Source organism: Ictidomys tridecemlineatus, chromosome 1, assembly GCF_052094955.1.
Source record: "Ictidomys tridecemlineatus isolate mIctTri1 chromosome 1, mIctTri1.hap1, whole genome shotgun sequence".
Taxonomy (NCBI): Eukaryota; Metazoa; Chordata; class Mammalia; order Rodentia; family Sciuridae; genus Ictidomys; species Ictidomys tridecemlineatus.
The window spans coordinates 26,624,171-26,628,815 of NC_135477.1; the positions used below are offsets into that span (position 1 = coordinate 26,624,171).

The window sequence follows — 4,645 nt, forward strand, 5'->3', positions numbered from 1 at the left end:
TACTTCCTATAACCAGGGCTCACTATGGCAGAGTGTTAATGGAAGACATGGGAAATATCTTGTCCATAGAAAGAACCCTGGGCATAAGACTGAGTTTCATCAACATACCCCTAGTCATCCGTGCAGAAACAAGACTAAAATCAGCATGCCCAAGTTAGCAGCTCCAAACATGGCAGATCAAGCAGGCAGGTCAGAGTGGTCTACATACAAGGCCATCTTCCCCACCTGTTTCTATGCCATAGACACCAGGCTCCTTACCTCTCCAGGACTTCCACAAGCCCCTGCTGCTCAATACATCAAAATGAACCAACCACTCTCATTGGAAAGTTGTGGTTTATGAAGTCCTGTGGCAGCTCTCCCTACTCAGGAAACCAAGAAAATAGGCTGGAAGAGCCCCATCTACTCATCAAAATGACTCACTTTATCTTCCTCCTTCCCTTCCATCACTGCCCCTATTTCACAAGTCCTGTTGAATACATTTTGCATGTTCCATGTCCCAAAGGGATTCTGTTTGAATGAGATCTTCAGCTTCCTTTCCATTTCTAGAGGATTCTCCTGGATATCCACATCTATCTGTCCATGTCTTCTATGGAAGATTTCCACAGATTGGGGAACCAATCAAACCAATGTGGGAGACAGATGATGCCAGCAACAGAAATAAGGAAGTAAGTCTTCAGTTCCCTGAGTCCATGGAAACTTGTTCCGTGGCCATGATCCTGCCTCCCTGCTGAGAGTGATGAGATGCCACGTGCTCATGAACACCCAAGCAATCCATCAGCACTATCACTTCTCAGCAGAGTTCCTGCCTGATGCAGCTAGAACTGTCAGCTCTTCCTATAGCTTCTCCTACAGAGATGCAGAAATGAGGATTTCTGATGTTAGACTGGTGGAGTGGGGATGGAAAGGGCTCCATGTGCATTTGAAAGGCAGATGAAAGGCACGGGGACCAGAGAGTTAAGAAAAGCATGCAAGAGAAAGAGAATGTCCACAGGGCCTGGGGAAGAGCACCCTATAGAAGGTGATTCTTCTTTACTTGCAGAGCCAGTCACCAACACCCGCTTCCAACCCTGGCACAGCTGGCTGTGTGTCCAAAGCCTGTGAATAGGACAGATTGGAGCTCTAGGACATCCTTTTGGGTACACTCTGCCAACACCATTTCAGGGTCTCAGAGTTGTCACTCAAGACATCTTCCTGTCCCAGTCTCCGATAGCCCTATGACTGGATGTGACACACATCCTTCCAAGTGGAGTCCTCATTCCAGTCTGAATTCATAGCCCAACTACGCACCAACGGTAAGTCCATTCTGATGCTTAGCTCCAGAGACAAAGCTGCAAACAAGACCATGTGGTCTGGCTGTGCAGAATTTAGATTGTGATAGGAAATGTGACATGGACACAAGTAATTTATGGCATGTAGTCACACAAAATACCGTGAGGGAGAGACACGGGAAGCTCTGAGGACACACAACAGGACAGCCACTTTCTGCAGCTACAGGAGTGGAATGATGATTTCTACTTCTTTTCTGGTTTCTTGTCCCTGCAACAAACAAAGTTTCCTGAGAGTCAAAAATATTTTACTGCTAATAAGCATAGAGGAACAAACCAAGTTACAAGATGGAACAAAGAGATCTGTTAGCTATAGCACTGCAAGAAAGTCTGTGCACGCAGCACCCAGAGCCCACACAGTCACTGGAATATGACCTCTGCAGCCCATCCATTCTTGCAAATACAGATCCAACCACTTTTCCATTTCTAAGCTGGGTTGTCTCCTCAGAACCTGGGAAAGAGATGGACATTCATGCAACAGCTAGAGCAGCTGGTGAAACCACTCAGCAAGTAACAGTTTCCTGAACATGCATTCAGAAGCAAGAACTTTTTTTCTTCATTCCCATAATCACAAATCCAAGAAGCATCCTGATATTTCTGCCAGCATCTTTGATAACAATTTCTTTCAAAGCCAAAAAAGGACACCTAAATATACAATGATAAAAAAGTTTAAAAATTATGGCATACTCATACAATGAGCAAATATGCAGAGATAACAATGTTGATGGATGATATTTAGTGAAATGCAAAAATGCTCCTCACAAGTTGTGGAGAAGATGCTGGAATACACACCTACTGTGTAACAGAAAGTAAATTTTATGTGTATATTATACTTACAGGAATACAGAGAGTAAAGCTAATTAGAAATTAGGGGTGGTCATCTCTGGTTGATGTAATTACAGGTGCTTTTTATCCTGTTCATTCTTTTACCTGCAATGATCATGAGTATTGTCATATTTAGAAAAACAATTATTTCTGAAAAGCCAGTAGTCAGTAGCTCTGAGACTTGAGGCTCATTTTGATTCCAGACTCAGAGCAATTCCTGGCTGCTGGTCTTTGCGGCACTAGCTCTCCACTTCCATCCTTGACATGGAAGCCACCCGTGTGGCAGGTTTGCCTGTCACCTCCTTGCACCAAGACACTGTACTGAAGGCCACTTCCATAGAGATCCCAGCTGGGAGGAGTATGGGTGGACTGTGTGACAAGTGTGGGAACAGAAGCTTGAGGGACAGAGGCTCAGAGTGGTGCAGAGGAAAGAGAGTGATTGGGACAGGAAGGAAATTTGGAAAGAAATGGCCATTGAGGTGGACTTTGAAGAGTGAGTAATGTTTGAAGAAACAAAAATAAAGTATAGTTGCCATTTATTAACTCTCCAAAGGCCAGACATTTTACAGTGCATGAGATTAGTTAATTCTCACGGGATCTTCTGGGGTGGGGTTTTTCTAATCTCTGCTTAATAGGCAAAGAAATGGAAGATCAGAGAGACAACTTCTGGTGGAATCAGTCTTTGCAATCAGTATTTTCATGCTCAAGATACTGGCTTCCTCTCTGTTTGCATCCAGGAAAAGCAGCATGAGCCAGAGCAGACAGTGAGGAGGACTACAGACCTTTCCAGAAGGCCAGTTCCACTTTGGCTAAAGAATCCGAAGTGAGACTCCTACAAGAGCTAGGAGCAAAGATGGAAGGCTTGAAATGCCAGTTGTTTGACTAATTATGCAATAGAAAGACAAAAATAATTTCTGAACAGAGAAATGAATCAAAGTTCTACTTTATGAAAAATAGTCTGACAATAAGATGGACCAGTTAATTCAGGAGTAGCATATCATAGATGTGAAACTATGGTGCTGGTTTTAAAGGAGGAAAGTTCAAGCATTAATTTTGGCAGTAAGGATTCCTCCAATGTCTGCTGTATGTCAGGGAGGAAGAGGACCCCCCCAAACCCAATCAAATTCTCCACTCTTTTCCTCTCCACCTGAGTCACCGACCAGCAGAGGCCACAAAGTGCTTTACCTGCAATGGCCACCAGGTGGCATCCGAAACATCACCCCATCTCCCTCATTACTGAGGGTCTGACAAACCTGTTCAAAGTGTTCTCAGAATGTCCCCATCCTGGGACCATCTCTCTCCCCAGCTTTTTCCTGTTACTTACCCTTTCCTTCTTGGTAATGTTGCAGGCTCATATCTGGCCCTGCTAACAAGTTCTAACCCACAGTAATCGATCATTCCAGAGGCCCAGTGGAGTTATGTGTGAAGCGGGATCTTCTGAGATATAGACATGAGAATGGACAAGTGGCGTGGCTTTCAGTGAGGGAAACACTGTGAGAGAACAGAGGGAGGGGGCCCAGTTAGGCCCAGGGCTGACCACCATGATGTGTGTCATGACCCTTAGAGAGTACATGGGTTTGGGGAGGGGAGATTGGATGAATGACTGTAGTACAGTCTACTAGAAAGAGTTGGTGAGAACTTTAGGGAAACAAAACAGGCCCCTAGGGGGGTCCTTTGTATCACAGGAATGGGCTTGCCTATCTCCATCATTGGCCTGGCTGATTCTGGGCTGGGAGAGGCCACAGGATGTGTGGGCCCACATGAATGCTCTTGCCATTGAGTTTTCTGATACAGATTAGTATGTGAGGCCCATCCTTACAATGCTCTTCTTTGAAGAAGGGGCAGCCTCCATTCTCTTTACTAAGTGCCATGTCTGCTCCAACCTCGGGGGGAGACAATTCACCCCTCACCTCTCACCTCCTGTGCTGATCTCACACCCTTCTCCCAATCCTTCCCCAGTGACCTATTCACAGACTCCTCCTACCCCTGAATAGGACTCTGTTCCTGCTTTCCTGGATGAATCCAGATGCACTCTATCTCTAAGCAAGCCCTGGTTCTTCCATTCCTCTGCCTTTGCCTCCTTCGTGCTTACAGTCCTAAACTACAAAGGAGTAATGGAATTACCTGGCTGTTGGCTTCAGTTCCTAGTCACAGGTCTAGGTACCAGCCTTCCCTGGCAGGAAGCTGATTTGCTGGCAACAGGCCCCATCTTGTTCCTGGGGTTCCTGTTTCTCAGGTGGCCCTCCCCTGACACCGGAGTCAGCAGTATGGGAGTGGCCAGAACCAAGACCAACTTATGTCATTGGATGATTGAAGCTTAGCCAAGTGACCCAGAGGTCCAGATAATTCTGGGTATCGAGAAGACACTGGCATTTGACTAGAGAAAGTAGGACTTTAGTGAAAAGAATATTAGAAGACAGGAATGCAGGGTGCCTGGCATGTCCTGGGGGCTGAAGGTCACTAGTTTCCTTTGGGCCTCTGTGAGGCTCTTGAGG

The 4,645-nt window shown here is 45.8% G+C and overlaps 1 long non-coding RNA gene across 1 annotated transcript; it reads right to left on the reverse strand.

Annotated features, from left to right (window-relative positions):
- Positions 1 to 1,621: 1,621 nt before the first annotated feature.
- On the reverse strand, positions 1,622 to 4,437 carry LOC144368102 (uncharacterized). Its single transcript, XR_013427885.1, has 3 exons — positions 4,275 to 4,437; positions 3,475 to 3,641; positions 1,622 to 1,776 (listed from the first exon to the last, which is right to left on the reverse strand). It is a non-coding gene; the product is annotated as an uncharacterized LOC144368102 (long non-coding RNA).
- Positions 4,438 to 4,645: the final 208 nt, after the last annotated feature.